General features: G+C 36.1%; 1 protein-coding gene across 1 annotated transcript in view; it reads right to left on the minus strand.

Annotated features, from left to right (window-relative positions):
• The window catches only part of frmpd1a (FERM and PDZ domain containing 1a), a 53,152-nt gene that overhangs the window by 30,539 nt on the left and 3,917 nt on the right, over positions 1-18,696 (minus strand). Inside the window, exon 2 of the mRNA XM_087237123.1 lies at positions 12,101-12,486. The gene's annotated coding sequence lies outside the window, so the exon portion shown is untranslated. The remainder of the gene's footprint in view (positions 1-12,100; positions 12,487-18,696) is intronic.

Below are 18,696 nucleotides of genomic sequence, written 5' to 3' on the forward strand. Positions count from 1 at the left end.
ATCTTCCATACCCTATCTGAAATGCTGGATCACTGACAGACTTGAAGAGATAACTGATCTCTTTTGTGACCATTTGACAACTCTACCCAACTCCAACTCTTTTTTTGTAGAATAAAATTGACATATTCAGGCAGATTACTGCATGCATGGACATATACCTAGGTAAAAACCTTACATATAAATAAAATTGTGAAGTTAGCACATGTACAGTGCATCCGGAAAGTATTTATAGCAGTTTAATTTTTCCATATTTTTTATGTAACAGCCTTATTCCAAAATGGATTAAATTAATTTATTTCCTCAAACTTCACACACAACCCAATACCCCTTAATGACAATGTGAATTTTTTTTTTTTATTGTTTATTTAAAATAAAAATAAAAAAATCACAGGTACATAAGTATTCACAGTCTTTGCCATGAAGCTCTAAATTGACCTTAGGTACATTCTGTTTCCACGGATCACTTTTGAGAAGATTTAGCAGCTTAACTGGAGTTCACCTGTGGTAAATTCAGTTGATTGGACATAATATGAAAAGGCATTCACCTGTCTATATAATGACCCGTTTCCATTTAGTGGTACGTTACGGTACGGTTCGGTTTGGTACGCTTTTATGGCTGTTTCCATTGTCAAAAGGCATACCGAACCGTACCGTACCCTTTTTTCGGCTCCCTTTGCGATAGGGTACCAAACATAAGAAAGGGTACCAAAAGGCGGAGCTAGACTCGCAGCTGAACGCTATTGGTTTACAGAGAAACGTCATTCGCTTACACAACAAGCCAGAATGAAAACAATAGAGCTGCCATGTTTAAAACACACAGCCGAGAGTTACATATACAGCGTATACATATAAATACATATAATAATGAGCCATGGTCAACCCGGGCTCAAACAAACCTTGTCGTCGTCTTGATGAACAGCCACAAAGCCAAAAAGAAGAGCAGGTTTACCCTGTGCCTCTGTTTTTTACGAGCCAGTCTGAAGCGTGAACGGTTTTGCTTTCATGCTTGCGCTATATATGCGTCTATATCTGAAATAACAAACTTCTTGAGCGGATGATAATAACGTGCGCTTGATTATTGACATGGTTTTGAAACCCGATCCTGTCGGAGACTGACAAACACGAGAGTGACGAATTCAAAAAGAAAAGGACAATTGCGAGAGTGAAGCGCGAACAAAGGAGAAGCCTGACAAAACTCAGGAGCAAATTGTTTCAGCAACCTGAATCACGAAAAAACTGCCATGTTTATCATCGCCTTCTGGACTATTACAAATTCGGAATGACATAATTACTCTCTAACAGGGGTCACATGTGCTAATGAAGATTAAAGACACAGATAAGAGGTTTGCACTGACTGTGGGTTATGTTGCGTGATGTTTATGAACCTATATAAAGACTAAATGTCTGCTGTGTGTAGTTATTCTGTAGTTAGTAACATATCGGAGACTGTGTATGTGTTCATATAGGTTGCATTTGTATATTTATTTTAATAATTGGAGACGTTACAGTAGGTAGTATTTAGTATTTAGCACTGTCATTGATATGCAGTTATAATCAAATCATGTTCATAGAAAGGTTAGTCGTAAACATTTATAAACAAGTATTTATGTGTACAAAGCATCTGTTTTGTGAGAAGTGCTTCTCATATGATTTGTGGACAACCTGTACAGCTTTACTGTTGACATTTATTCGAGTGAGAATGACATCGATTGTAACTCTCTGTCGTACACCACGCCCACCAAAAGGGTACCCTTGGTAGTGGAAACGCAACCCTGATAAAGGTGACCCGTACCGAACCGTACCGTACTGTACCACTCAAGTGGAAATGAGCCATAAGGTCTCAGGGTTGACAGTGCATCTCAAAGCACATACCAAGCATGAAGACAAAGGAATTGTCTGTAGATCTCCCAGACAAGATTGTCTACAAGGCTGAGGAAGGTTACAGAATAATTCTGCTGCTCTGTCAGTTCCAATGAGCACATTGGCCTCCATCATCCGTAAGTGCAAGATGTTTGGAATAACAAGACTCTTCCTAGAGCTGGCCGGCCATCTAAGCTGAGTGATCAGGGGGGAAGGACCTTAGTCAGGGAGGTGATCAATAACCCGATGGTCACTCTGTCTGAGCTCCAGCGTTCTTCTGTGGAGAGAAGAAAATCTTACAGAAGGACAACCATCTGTGCAGCAATCCACCAATCAGGCCTGTATGGTAGAGTAGCCAGAAGGAATCCACTCACTGCCTGGAATTTGCCAAAAGGCAAGAAACAAAATTCTCTGGTCTGTTGAGACTACAATTTTACTTTTTGGAGTGAATGCCAGGCATTACGCTTGGAGAAAACCAGGCACCGCTCATCACCAGCCTAATACCATCCCTACAGTGAAGCATGGTGGTGGCATCATGCTGTGGGGATGTTTTTCAGCAGCAGGAACTGGAAGACTAGTTTGGATAGAAAGAAAGATGAATGCAGAAAGAGACATCCTAATTGAAAACCTGCTTCCTGAGTCCTTTTGACCACAGACAGGGGCGACGGTTTATCTTCCAGCAGGACAATGACCCAAATCACAACACCAAAATATCAATGGAGTGGCTTCACAACAACTCGGTGAATGTCCTCGAGTGGCCCAGTTAGAGCCAAGACCTAAATCCTATTGAACATCTCTGGAGAGATCTGAAAATGGCTGTACCGTCGCTTCCCGTCCAAGCTGATAGAGCTTAAGAAGTACTGTGAAGAAAAATATGCAAAAATTCCCAAATACAGGTGTGCCAAGCTTGTGGCATCATATTCAAAAAGACTTGAGGCTTAATTTCAAAAAATCTTTTTCACAATGTCATTATGGGGTATTGTGTGTGGAATTTTGGAAATAAATTACTTTAATCCATTTTGGAATAAGGCTGTAACATAAATAAATGTGGAAAAAGTGAAGCGCTATGAACACTTTCCAGATGCACTGTAAGTGAAGCTGAAGTGGATATGTGTACATTAAATTAATTACATTTAATTAATTAATATATGTATTTCATTAATCGGTGTCTTTATTATATGCTCATGCTGTAATAAATTAATTTAGTTCTTCATGAGTACTTATCACAACATATGATTATCCACATGTTAAGGTTAGCCTTAATTAAAATGTAGTAATAAACTTTTATTGTAAAGTGCACCGATGTTTATGTAATCGTACAATGAATACACTTCAATTAAGAAGCTGTTTTTCTGCCAATTTAATCAAATATATTTTTAAATAACTAAACCACAATGTCTAAGCATAACAATTCTATTAACACAAAAAGGAGAAACTCAACAGCAAAAAATAGAAATAACAATTTCTTTTCTGAAGAGTTTCCAAAACAGTTTGTACCTCAGGCAGTTTGAATTATGAATAAGGAAAACACCCTTGACCATGATGCACCTGCCTTTTTTTCCACATTACTGCTACAAATCGGTTTCTGGTCTAATGTACTTTTCCAGTTATTGTTTTATTGTTGCCTGATTAAATATTAATCGTATTTAATAATAAATTATAACATATACAGAGCAATCCCACCAAAGTACGTGTTCCCTAAAAATGGCATTTATAGATTACTTATTTTAGTTTTCTAAAGGAAATAGGCATAGTTCACCCAAAAATAAAAATTGAATTATACTATTTACTTTTTTTGTTCACAAAAGAAAATATTTTTAAAAATGTTGGAAATTGCTAGTCACTCACATCCATTCAGTCATTCATTTTCTTTTTGGCTTAGTCACTTTATTAATCTGGGGTCCCCACAGCGGAATAAACTGCCAACTTGTCCATGCAGCACATGTTTTACGCAGCAGATGCCCTTCCAGCTGCAACCCATCACTGGGAACTGACATTCATAATACGAAATAAAAAAACATGTGGAAGTCAATATCAGTCAGTTTCCAACTTTTTTTAAAATTATCTTTTGAAATAACTCGCCCGTTAAAGAGGACCAATTATGCTCATTTCTACAAGGTATAAAATAAGTCCCTGGTGTGTGTATGTGAAGTTTCAGCTCAAAATATCCAACAAAATAATGTTAACTCTGTAAAACTGCCCCTTTTAGGTGTTTGTCCTAATTGTGCCATTTTGGTGATTGTTTTTGGTTTTGGCGGAATTTGGTTACTAATACAGTATGAATGTATCACATTTTTCTGAAACAATAAAAGTGTTGAAAAAAAAAAAGAGGGCGGAGCTACAACCTATGCTAATGAGGAAGAGATCGTCACCAATGGGTGGAGCTTTCCCCCTCTGATGACATGCACAAAAGTAGAATGTCAATCAAAATGTTTCTGCAAACTACTTTTATGAAGCGTGATTACAAAATATTTAATTATAGATTTTTTTTACTATTAGAGGTTGGTTATATTGGCAGACTGTTGACACACAACTGTGTTTTCACCCCCAAAGTATTCTTTTGCCTAGTAAAAGCTTGATTAGCTAGTGCAGGTGTCTGATTGTGGTTTGAACTAAACTTTGCAGTACACCGACCCTCCAGGATCAAGTTTGGGCACCCCTGATCTAGAGGATGAAGCACTACATATTGTTGAGGTTTTTATACAGAAACTAATTTTTTAGCCCTACTTTATATATATTAATCATGTTTCAGTACACTCTTAATCAATACATATCTTCTGTACATATGGCCTAATATCACTGCAAGATCAGGAGCCACTGAAAGACCTTAGGATTATATTATATACTAAAGACGGAGGGATTCAATTATGAGTTGGAGTCTGTGAACTGCTAGATCCCTCAAATGGAGCCAGGAATTAAATCTATGTTGTAGCATTGAGATACAGGCCCACATTCACTGAATTTCACAATGAACATTTCAGCTTACTGCTTTCTCTCTCTCTCTCACTCTGTCTCTCTCTCCCCTCTCTCTATTAGATTAGTGGCCTGTAGAGTGGGGTTTAATTCCCCCTCACGCCCATGTTCCCTCATAAAAAAAGGTCTGCACATGCTCTCTCTAAGAGAAATAATGGCTGTATTCTACCATTAGCATGGGCAGCTAACACTAATGGCTAGGTTGAACTACTTAACGTACAGTAAGAATGGTCTACAACTTATACACATTGACCATTCAAGACATGTTACATAAGAGATGAGCTGTGTTTTATATATACAAAGCCTCTCTTTAGTGTTTACCTTTAGCTAGGATTACCACTTTTGATACAAAAAAATAAGGGACACATACTGCAGTAGGGGCCATATCCCTTGGGGGCCTAGACCACAGTGATCACAGGCCCAATAGCATGCCAGTGGTGGTAAATCGCAACTTAAAATATGATTTCAGGAAAGTATGAACACTTGGTCTTTTATTGAAATCTGTGTAAACAGATGCAGTCAGTCTTTCTCTTTTACAACTCTGCAGAACTGATACCTGATGTTGTGTTTGATAGTGTGGTACACTTGTGTTAACTACTAATGAACCTAATTTTAAAGGGTGGTACTGATAACAGATTTTGGCTAAAATATTTGTCATTATTTGCAATAACAACTATCCAAACATGGAAACAGCACATACATAAACTAAATACAAACATTAGCTACACTGTAAAAAAATAGTATGGTCCTGACAGCATATGTTTTTTGGTCATTTTAACTTACTGAACAAAGTTAATCATGTTCTATCTTAATTATATAAGTTATGCAAGCAGTTTTATGTCAGTTTAACATAATATAAGTTTAATGAACTCATGATTAATTTGATTCAGCTTAAAAAAATAAGGTAACCAGGATTTTTTTTAGTGTAGTAAAGTTTTCATATAGCCTATTTCTAAAGAATAAAATATAAAAAGTAGCAATTTACTAGTTTATTTTCTTTACATGGGCATTATGTTGTTTATTAATGTATTAAATAAAACATTTCAAGTATTAAATTAATGCTTATCAAATGCTTACCAAACAAATCATAATATTGCATTGGAATATGATCCATTTACATTTTATTTACAAATTTTTACAAATTACAATTTGTGACCCGGTGTATGAAAACCAGGCCAAATCTAATTCTGAGATAAAGTTTGATTGTAGCCATTCATTTCCCTGTGATTTCAGTTGTTGATATTGTTTTACTCTTAATATTCAATACATATATTTTTATCATTTTCAAAGATTTAAAAAAAATTACTCCAGCTAAATTTTCACAAACTGAGTCACATTTTTAACATTATTAAGCAATTACCTAAATATTGTTGATGATGATTACACTGTCATTAATATGTCTGCTTCGGGAGAGACTTGGGGTACGAAGAACTGTCTGACTGCTTTGATATTTTCAAGCTCTGTCATTGCAGGAATGCTGCTCTCCAGAGTCATGTTGTCCCACAGACCAATATGAGCCACAGAGAAGGCTCTCCGACAAATCGTGCAGTTGGATTAATAACAATTTCTAACACTCTGCAGCAAGGTATTTGTTTCCTCCCACTCTCTTTTTTTTCAGTCACTTGCGTTTAAACTCTGAAACTTTAAAACGCGGAGGTTTACCTGGAGATGCATCTCCCATTATCCTCTGTCAAGACTTGACACAGACTCTGCTTAAAAGACCCGCCCTCCTCACTGGAAAAAGACCAATCAAACTAACGATGACATCAAGTATTACCCAATCAAAAGTAGGAAATAAGGCATCTTCATAAAATGTGTGTGGAATGATTTGCATAAAAAGCTACTTTTTCAAAAAATGATAACAATACGGGACAAAACCGTCCCGTATTGATTCAAAACGGGACACGCAATTTCATTCTCAAATACGGGAGGATTCCGGATTTTAAGGGATGGGTGGCAACCCTACTTTTAGCTGTCCCCACCTCAACCCAACATTTAAAGCAACAAGTTCTGGAAACATTTTGTCCTACTGTCATTATTCAACAATAAAAATAGAAAGATGGTTTTTGTTAATCTGTATGACCTTGTAACCATTAAACTACACCAGAAATTGTAATTTTTGTCATCCTGATTATAAGCATTTTAAAAGGTAGCATAATCTACATACAAGTCTGAATACTGTGTAAGCTACATAATTCAGCACTGGCTACAATATAAGAAAAGTCTATCTAGTTAGTTGTATAAGCTGTTACAACATTAACAAAATTTTGACACTACTCAATGTTTTTGCTTTGCACTGTTAATCTTGATATTGCAGCAAATAGCAGAGACTAAATGAACTGTTGAAATGAACCTTACAGACCTACACTTGCCGGCCACTTTATTGAGTACACCTGTCCAACTGCTCATAACGCAAATTTCTAATCAGCCAATCACATGGCAGCAACTCAGTGCATTTAGGCATGTAGACATGGTCAAGACAATCTGCAGCAGTTCATACCGCGCATCAGAATAGGGAAGAAATGTGATTTAAATGACTTTGAACGTGGAATGGGTAATAAAAAAATACATTATGATTAATTGCGGGTGGATGTAGTGGGACATGGCAGTGGACCAGCGAAAAAGCAGAGAGTGGGCTTTGCAAAATGTGAAGACAAGACACCCAAAATAATGGATGAAGTGAAAGAGTACTGTTGAAACTTTCAGTTAGTGATGAGACATGAGTGCCGCTTGACGTGCGGTGAGGTTTGTGGCTGGTAAGGCACTGACTCTTTCAAGTCATCAAAGGAAAATCTGCTATCGTTCTGGGACAAACAAGATCGGTTATTTCCAGGACTGCAGAGCCTTGCAAGGAGAATCTTGTGCATTCCTACAACAAGCACACAGTGCAAAGAAAAAGGCCAAGTAAACATAACATAGCAGACCGGGGGTGGCCTAGTCGGAGTACTCTTTGTGTACTCACACAGTGAATACTCACTGTGTGTGTACTCACTGTGTACTTACTCTGCGCTGGTTGGGGAAATATCAAATTGAACCAAAACAATCGATTGCAATTGGCTTAATATTGGCAAGCAAAATTCAGGACATTGCAACCTGCAGAACCTGGGAACTTTAAAAATAAATAAATAACATAGCTGCTGTTTAGGCTGAAGTGGCACCCTTTTTGTTATCTTGTTGCTGTATCCGGGCGGTAGCGGATGGATGATTAGTATGAAGCTGTGGATTCGGGTGACATTCCAGCTGATTCGCGCATCTCTACCAACCGAGGCTCGAACCAGCAACCTTCTTGTTGTTAGGCGATCATGTTTTTTGTATTTACTTATAAATTACAGTTTATACTTTCTTTTAAGGTGTGCTTGTTACAGGGGCGACGCAGTGGAGCAGTGGGTAGCACGTTCGCCTCACAGCAAGAAAGTCGCTAGGTCGCTGGTTTGATCCTCGGCTCAGTTGGCATTTCTGTGTGGAGTTTGCATGTTCTCCCTGTGTTTGCGTGGGTTTCCTCCGGGTGCTCCGTTTTCCCCCACAGTCCAAAGACATGTGGTACAGGTGAATTGGGTAGGCTAAATTGTCCGTAGTGTATGAGTGTGTGTTTGTGTATGTTTCCCAGAGATGGGTTGCGGCTGGAAGGGCATCCGCTGCATAAAAACTTGCTGGATAAGTTGGCGGTTTATTCCGCTGTGGCTTTATTAACGGATTAATAAAGGGACTAAGCCAACAAGAAAATGAATGAATGTGCTTGTTACAGTGTAACTATTTGGCCACAGCCATATCACCCTGCAGCCTAAGAACGGTTACTCACTGAAGCTAAGCAGGGCTGAGCCTGGTCAGTACCTGGATGGGAGACCACATGTCAGTGGGCGCCGTCTTTCGGATGAAACGTTAAACCGAGGTCCTGACTCTCTGCGGTCATTAAAAATCCCATAGCACTTCTTGTAAAGAGTAGGGGTGTAACCCCGGTGTCCTGGCCAAAGTCCCTCAATTGGCCCCTTATGATCATGGCCCCCCGATCATCCCCATCCACCAATTTGGCTCTATCACTGTCTCTTCACTCCACCAATAGCTGGTGTTTGTTGAGCGCACTGGCGCCTTTGTCATGAGGCTGTCGTCGCATCATCCAAGTGGATGCTGCACACTGGAAGTGGTGTGGAAAGACCCCCCTCCCTCTTGATTGTGAAGCGCTTTGTGTGTGTGACCATATGCAATAAATGCACTATATAAATACACATTACATTTTACTACTGAGTAATATTAATTCATTGTATACTTATTATATGGTTAGGGTTTAAATGCTGGTTAAGTTTAGGGTGTTGTTTAAAATTATGCATAAATTATTTACAATTACTTAAGTAAGAACACACTTGTAACAAAGACACCTTATTGAAAATGTAACCAAAATGTCCATGAGGTTATTCAGGATCATGTATTATATTTCACATATAATTGTGCCTTAGTTTAAACATGAGCACTAGCAACAAGCAAGAACTAATAAAATGTATACATTGAATGTAACGTCACTTTGAATCAATGCATCTGCCAGAAGAATGAATGTTTTGGATCAATTAGAGCAGTGGTTCTCAAACTTTTTTCATCAAGTACCACCTTAGAAAAAAATTGTCTCTCCAAGTACCACCAAAATGAGCAGTATTGAAATTCAGTAGCGTAGTAGGCCCAGTAAAGCAGCTACAACTCTGCACAGTTAAAAAACCTGGCAGATTACCTCAGAAATATAGCCTATATATAATATATGGCATATTATATACATAATTTTTAATAAATTTTTAATTATTTGTAGCATGTACATGAGATATTTCATTCCTCCGTGTACCACTAGAAGGAAGCCCGCGTACCACTAGTGGTACACGTACCACAGTTTGAGAACCACTGAATTAGAGTAATGTCTCCACATTACTTTAAGAACAACGTACAACTTTGCAATGTGCCTTAAGATAAGAAGGGAGCAACTGAATAACCTACACAGTTAGTGACAAACTTGCAAGTAGTTACTAAGCCTCCACTGTAGACTTGTTCCAACTTAATGGAAAACTTAAAAGGTAATTATTGGTATTTTTCTGTCAGGACATTTAGTTTATTTTTCTTTTAACCCTAAAACAACACAATGTGACATAAACACTGTACATTTTTAACTCAATACAATACAGTTCCCTAATTTTACAGTCCTTTCTAGAGTGTAAAGTACGTAGATGTACAGAGTATCAGACAGACGACCCTAAGGTTACTGACAAGTTTTCTAATTGGATTAGGTTTGTAAAGGCAGGGACAGAGTGCAATTGCGTCACACACTGAGCCGATCACTGAGTTATAGACACACATGTAAACACCTTGGACAAACTAGTGCACATAAATAAGTAACACAGGCTCATTGGAAATACATGCTTCGGCCTACATTTTTATGAAACTGCAAAAACAAATTTGTTCCACTGCAGTTTTTAGGTAAAACTAATGCTGCAAAGCAGTAAGACGCAAACAACTTTTGTTCCTTTTCACACTATTACTACTTTCAGGTACATATTATAAACAAATAACACATTTTTTGTGTAGTTCTTTGCACAAAATAAATAAATACCATAAAACAACTTTAGGTGTCTATGACTTGTAAGTGAATACATTTGCGTGGATATTTTGCTCGGTAGCTCACTTGGTCTAATGTTGTAATTGTTGCACAGGGTACTTGAATTTGAGTCCAGTAAAACACGGTTTTAAAAATAAACTAAAGGTAAACTACATGGTCACGATGCACTTTTCTCTTATGTTTGCTTTTGAAAACACAATTGGTTGGGTTTAGGGAAAGGTATATGTCAGTGATTCGCTAGGTGATCTGTACAAGTGTTACCTGCTTATGAATGTGTACATGAAAGATGTGTATCTGAAACGTACCTTCCACTGCAGGTAAAACTAATGCTACGGCGCAGTAAGAGCAATAGCTTTTGTTCTTTTTCACACTAACAATATTTCCATTGACGTATTATCGAAAAATAAAGGCGTATAATTGTGCAGTTCTTTGCACAACACCAACAAATACCACGAAACAACTTAATGTTGTCTATGATTTTGGTCACACTTTATTTTGATGGTCCTATTGTTGAATTTAAGTTACATTTCATCTACATATCAACTAATTCTCATTAGATTATAGTAGATTGTTAGGTTGGGTTTAGTGTAAGTTGACATGTACTTGCAAAAATTCTTATAGTCAGTTAAATGTCTGTTTAGCAGTAGCTTCAACAGATATTAAGTAGACCGTCTACTAATACTCAAATGGACCATCAAAATAAAGTCTTACCATGATTTGTAATCAAATATGTTTGCCTAACCTATCGCGGTCAGTTTGCTCAGGAGCTCACTTTGTACAATGTTGTACTTATGGCACAGGCTACTCGAGCAAGAGTTCAGTAAAACACGGTTTCAAAAAAAGAGATAAAAACTATGTAAAATCAAGGTAAACTACATGGTAATGGTGCACTTTTCTCTTATGCTTGCTTTTGAAAACACTATTGGTTGGGTTTATGGAAAGGTATATGTCAGTGATTTGCTAAATGCTCATGGGCATGTACAATATCAGAAAAGTACAGCAAAATGTACCATGACTAAAGTAATTTAGATTCGCGAAGATGTAGACTTCGTCCTACAGTCCAGGGGTGTCCAAACTCGGTCCTGGAGGGCCGGTGTCCTGCATATTTTAGGTCCAATTAACACACCTGAACCAGCTAATCAAGCTCTTTTTAAGTATACTAATAAGCTCCAGGCAGGTGTATTGAAGGAAGTTGGAGCTAAACTATGCAGAACACCGGCCCTCCAGGACCGAGTTTGGACACCCCTGCACTAGTGGATCTGCCACTACTGGTTGGGTTTTAATAAAGGTATATGTCAGTGATTCGCTAGATGCTCATAGATGTGAACAATATACAGCAAAAAGTACCATGAGTAAATTATTTCAGATTCGCAAAGATGTAGACGTCATCCTTTAGTAGATCTCTCACTATTAGTGGGTTTATGGAATGGTATATGTCAGGGATTCGCTAGATGCTCATGGACGTGAACAATATCTGAAAAGTATAACAAAATGTACCATGAGTAAAGTATTTCAGATTCGCAAAGATCTAGACATCGTCCTCTAGTGCATCTGTCAATTGGAACATGGACTGAAACAAACACAGAGCAACTTATTCTAATTTCGCAAAAATGTAGGCTAAGTCACATATTTCTGAAGATCCTGGGCTGCAAACAAGGAAACACACTCCACACTTACCTTACAGTCAGATGATATGTTGCCCCACCAAAGAGGAACTTTTCCATAGCTTCAATACCGATTCTTCAAAATATTTGACTTCATCATTCGTTTCATATGATCGCTAACATTAAATAAATATTTTTACTTCATTGGCTTGCTCAGCATAAATATATCCAGTGTGTGTGATTTTGAAGTTTTTGTTTTATCCATTTGCACTGCATCTAAGTCGATGTTTTACACCTGAACTTTGGCAGGTTAATATGACCAAGGATAACAGTTTAGAGTTTCATCAGTGGTGAATTCCAGACAGTGTAAGAGCTTTTCCTTCTTGATCCAGTGGTCCTCTCCATTAAACATAGGCTCTTGTTTGCTGCCATGATTGGAGCTTCAAGAGGTCCCCAGATCTGTTAAAGAGACACATAAGATGTTATGTGATGTAGAAAAGAATCTTATCTCACTATTAGAAATGACTATTGCATGACTGACTGGCCACTGAAGTTGGGTCACAGCAATACCAATACACTGGCCATGTTGCATCATTCTCATTCCCTTCTCCGCTTGAAGATAAATTAACAGTTTATGATTCCATTACAACACATGATGGTTTTGGTCTGTGTGGTGAGCAGAGTTCATTATGTGTGAAGAGATGAATGTACTTTTTTCCCCAATGTTTCTGATTGCTTAGAACAGGGTTTCTCTAATCACTTAGTTAGAAGTGGGAAATTGAAAACCTGGAGTGGAGTGAAGAGAAAAATGCCTTGAGTAAACCTGAACTGGGGTGCCTTCCATTCAACAGAATGTGCTTTGGATGTTTATTAAGTTTTGTGAGATTTCAATAAAAAGAGAGTGAATATGTATAGATTAAACCAATTTGTTTATGTAACAGAAAAGACTGAAACATTGATATATCATTTCAAGGGAAATGCAGAGGGAATTTGAAAAGGTGGTGAAACAAGCTAAAGATCCCCTCCAGAAGGCAAGCCTGCAACTCTTTGGTAAAAAAAGGGCTAAACTGACAAAAGGCTGAAATGTTTTTTTTTTTCTAAACTCCAGTGATATAGTACTTTAATAAATTATTTGTTATTTGTCATTTAAAGAAATTTGGTCATAGTATTAGACTTATCTGGTAAAGTGCAGTGATTTACATTTGGTTTAAAAGATTAAAAAAAAATAGCACTAATTATTTCATGATTCAGTAGCATATTGTCTTATCTGTAACATGTTTGCCCTTAAACATTAGTTTTGGTTATTGAATTTGTAATATTTACACCAAGCAAAACTTTTATAGGAACAGTCATGGGAAATTTTAGAAAAGCATTTCTCAATGATTTCTGAGGTATCTGCGAGAAGTATGTGGTTTTCCATCACTAATGCGCATTTTGAAGCATCGTATGAGAAACAAGTGATGGAAATGCCAAATTTCAAATAAAAATTCCTTAATTCACAAAAAACGTGTTATGCTCAATAGAGGTGGTTTTGGACATGTGCAAAAAAGGTTTAATGCGAAATGGAAATTATTTGCCAAATAAAGAACCTTATAATTCCAAGGTGACGAATTATTCCACAGTCTAAAGACATGGTCAGATCACACGTATTTGTCACGATTTCCTTGAAGTAGGGTTACCTTGGGGAGTCAAAAACAACAAATGGGCATCGTGACACAAGGTTCGATCATTTCTTCTCATGTAATGTGTCATAGTTCATGACAACCGATGCCATTACCAAAAAATAGGCTGCATATTTACTTATGGGTGGGTCTCAAGTGGATAAGATCAATCATTGGTTATGCAAACTTTACCTACTTTCTCAAAAATATTAAAGCGTTTTAAACAATTTTATCTGACATAAATATGCAAAAATCCCCATTCTCACAACAAGTTTCTGAGTTCTTTCAGCCTTTCGACCGAGTTCTTTCTTCCTAGGTAGTCTGGGTAGGAGTTTAGTGCTGCAAAAACATTGTAAAAGCCTGTTCTGCTTATTCAAATTACTTGATTAAACTAATTGAATTGAAACTCAACAGCAATGGATGCTTTTGTCATTTAGTTTCTCTGAAACTGTGAAAATTTGACTTTAATGTTATTTAAGCTACATTTTATTTTATTTAGCAAACCAGTTCATGCTTTGGCGCTGAAGCATATAGCGGACTTTGAAGCACTTCACCTCAGATGTTACTCGTTATTCTTGCTTATCTAGTAAATAAACCAACAAAAATACATTAAAATTAAGATACAAATTATACCCAATAAAATTAATTTCAAAAAGATATTTCTTTTCAAGAAAATTATACAAATTATTTTTTTGTTTGTGCTCGTCCACTACTCAACCGTGCGGGTGGATTATTTGTTTCCCTCAGTTAAAAATAAGGACTTAATTAAGGCTCCATTGTAATTGTTGTGTCACAAACCTTTGTCATATATTAGTTATTTTTTAATATGTCATTATTTTCTCTTGAGCATCTGATTTCTCCTTGCTGCTGATGTGCTTTAATTTTTTTCCATCTCACTCGTGGCAAGTTCAAGGAGGGAGTGTTTAATAGGCAACCCATGGCTGGAAAATACACATTTAGATTTAAAAGAAAATATCTTAATATTAAAAAGGAAATATGTTTGATCCCATCACTGTCATAATGAATGCCATTAAATAGTAATATAGCCAAGTTGTCAGCAAGCAGTGTTTATTCAGATTAATATAAACTAAAAAACTATTTATATTGAGATAAGAAATATTGTCATAGCAACAATTGTGAGAGCTTTGGGAAATAACGCCTGTTGTAAATGTCACAAGATAACTGATCATGAAGAAACATGTAGTCTGCCACATTTTTTACGCACAACAAGTCAAGATTTTATTAAGACAAAAATCGCATAATCTGACATAATGACTTTCGTAACCGACAATAAAAATCGTGTGATCTGACCAGGGCTTAAATCAGCATAAAGTTAGATAAAGTAAAATTAGATTCTTGCAATAAAGCAATTAGTAGAAGAGCAATTAAATGTGAACAAATGGCCTTTTTGGCCAGAACTGGCTATATGAATTTAACAGTCACATTCAAATACAATATGTTTGATGTTCAAAGCTGTTGCACCACAAAGAATAAAGCTCTGTTGCCTTGTTTAATTGAACGAGCTCTCTCAGTAAAAAGCATTTTTCATGTTTAAATGAGGAGCGATATTCTACACGGACAACAGTATTTCTATGGCCAGAACTACAGCCTTAAAACTAAACTCAAACTAAACACTAAAGAGAGAATATTATTGTCAGCGTATATTTATATTTTTACAGTTGTATTATATAAGTGCATGGATAGTTTGCCAGGACTGTAATTGCCTAATCCAAAGTGATGCTAATAAAGGGTTTCTCTTCTAGTTAAAAAGCAAAATAAGGTCTTTTCCTAATCGCTGCTTATCCAGGTTTTAGTAGTTTAATGGACAGACTGTTAACTCCATCCTTGCTGGTCAAATGCCATACTTCTTAAAAGCCTCAGTGCCGTTGCTCAACTTATTTTACCTCCCATGCCTCTTCCCAGATCACACTGCAAGAAATATCTTTTCTACCCTCATCAAATTATAAAACTCAGTCTGGGAGTAAGTAAACTCAGCCTCAAATGGCATCCATACAGATATGGCATTGCATTTGATCTTTTGTCCAAGAGCATGTTTACATTTGGACATTTTCTACTAAAAACAACAACAACAAAAAAATGTTTTATGATTGTTGGCTATTCAAATATACATAGCTGCAGCACCCTCTGCAATATTTTGGTTTGTCTGGTATAAACTAGATTTTGTATGTACTGTATGTGAATATAATTTCATAAGATGACTTATAACTGTATTTGAAAAAAAAATCATAATTTTGGACTGATTGGAATTATTTTGTCTGCATTAAAAATACAATAAACTAATTACAAGCATTGACGCATAATTGAACAGATAGAAATTAAATAAACCATGTTTTATGGATTTATGTGGAGTCTAACAGTACTGAGGTACAAAAGAAATTTGTAAAATATCATTGTTTAGTCTTCATTATTGTGTGAGTCTCTTAGTCTCTATTTCAGAGGTCACCACAGTGGAATGAACCGCCAACTTATCCTGCATATGTTTTACGCAGGGGATGCCCTTCCAGCCACAACCATAATATATCTTCATTAAAGCTTGAAACTTTATAACCCCTTGGTTTAAATCCTATTGAAATCCTACAGTGGCGATCTTAAAAACATCCAAATGAAAACCAAAATCTTTCATTCTATTAGGGTTAATTTTTACAATGAACAACTGTTTAGTTGGTTATTATATAGTCTTACTTTAACATTGCAGATCTTTTTTTAATTGCAAATAACATTGTGATATATTGTGCATCCCTATTAAAAATGCTTTTGAAAATGGATATCTGTGCAAATGTTTAAAAGCAATACCATAATCTCTTGTGTGAACTACACAAATGTGAATATGTGAAAACAATGATCTGTTTATAGGCATTGTGTGATCACTTGACTTCCAAAATAACAATAGTAGACTACAGGTCTGCGCATGTGTGGATTCATAATGTTTCTTTAGTAAATGGCATTGCCATCTCTTGAGCTGACATTCGTAATACACGGTTTTTAGTCATTTTCATCTGTAATCATTTGAGCATTGTAATAATCTGGACACTTTCAGAAATAAATGCACAAATTATGTGCCTTTTCAAAAGGTGCACGATAGGTGTGAGCAAAGTTAGATGTAACACATGGATTAAACTTTTCATTACTTGCATAACAAAACTTATAAAGTATACTTGCAATTCAGGTATACTGCACTATAAATAGAAAATCTTGAATTACAAATGCCTCAAATCTCCTTATATTTTCATAATGATGATTTATTTAATAATTATTTAAACCATTTTATTTAAAATGACACAAATCTGCTCTAATTTTAATAATGTTCAGTAATGAATTTCACAATATAAAATTAAATAAGTTATTTAGAATTTTAACTTTGCTAACTAGCACAGTATAAAACCGTTTTTAAATTCCAGTTGAGCAAATAAGAAACATTGTGTTACAATGTACCCACTGTCATTATTAGAACTATACAATTTCTAAACTTTTTTGGAAAAAAATGAATCATATTAATTTATTGAGAATATGTTTTTGTTTCATTTTCACTTCCATCTTATTTAGGGTAAATAACACTGTTATAATTAAACAAAACCACACTTGTACTAGAGATGTGTTAAATTACTTGGAAAATGTGTGGATTCACACAAACCAAGAAAGTCAAGAAGTGTTATGGTGTATTGTCGGGTGTATAATCCAAATAAACAAAACAAAACAAAACATAAGAAAAGAAAAAAGCTTTTTCAAAGCACAAAGGAAAAAAGGTGCATCAATATCATGTAAACATACCCTATAAAGCACTTGCATTAAATTGAATGTAAACCTGTGACATTGGTGTTGGATACAAAAAAATGCTATATTACATATACTTTTGGAATTTGGAAAATGGTTTTATCCAAAGCCACTTATATTCAGTGTTTACCTACAGAAGAGAGCTACTGTACCTGTGCATTCTCTGCATGTTTGTGACAATAATTCATTTCCATTTTTTTACCCTTATTATGACATGTTAGATTAACAGGAAGAAGCTCCCTCCAGTACATTAAACATTGGATATGAGTTGGATAAAAGCAACTGCCAAATGCATAGTAGATATATTAGCATTTTACAGCAGCATATTTAGTTCTATTTAGGAATAGCTGTGTTTCTTCTTCCATTAAATATAGTAGTTCTGTTAAATATGTTAAATAATCTGATATTGTTAAAAAAAAAAAAAGGATGCTTGCAGTTAGCTAGCCCTTTAGTAGCAGTGTTCTAATTCTTGACTGCAATATAACAATTGTGAGTTGCTGGAAGCTTATAGAGAGACAGTAATAACAAACTGATGAAGTGACAATGGAAGTCTGAGGAGAGATTAAGAGAGCGAAAGAAAGACTGAACCATCAGCCTTGTCGGAGTCCCCTCTGAACATTTTCAGCTCCTGGCTGTTGAATAATTAATGTATCTAGTGCAAAAACAGAGAACACGGCTTTCTTTCTTTCTTCCTCTCACTCGCTTGTTCTCTGCTTTCCTTCATTTATCCTTCTCCCGGTGCTATTTTCCCCCCATAACCACAGTATGCACTGTCAGGGTCTTTCACTGACATTTTTCAGCACCGCATTGTAATTTACTCAAACGAAAGATCTTAAACAACCCCTATAGCTATATGCAGAACATAACAATGAGAGTACATTTACAATTAACTTTTTTTTTCTAAAAAAAAAAATCATTACGAAATTGATAATGCTGCCGAAATGTTAGCTTTTCATTGGTGCGTTCGCCATAAGTAAGCTTTGAGCAAATGTATGTTTATGAAGTTCCAAGTACTCCACATCCTTCAAGCTCTCCTTAAATGCTTTTGTAATCCTATCATTGCCTTTAAACTCTTCTTTCAGATTTACCGAGAGCAAGTGTGAGAGAAATAGAGAGAGAGAAAGAGAGAGAGAGAACCACAGAGTGCACAGGCTTTAATAATGCATCTAGATAATGCTGCTTCACCACTCACACACACACACACACAAGCAGAACA

Source organism: Danio rerio, chromosome 1 (genome assembly GCF_052040795.2).
Source record: "Danio rerio strain M-AB ecotype USA chromosome 1, GRCz13ab, whole genome shotgun sequence".
NCBI lineage: Eukaryota > Metazoa > Chordata > Actinopteri > Cypriniformes > Danionidae > Danio > Danio rerio.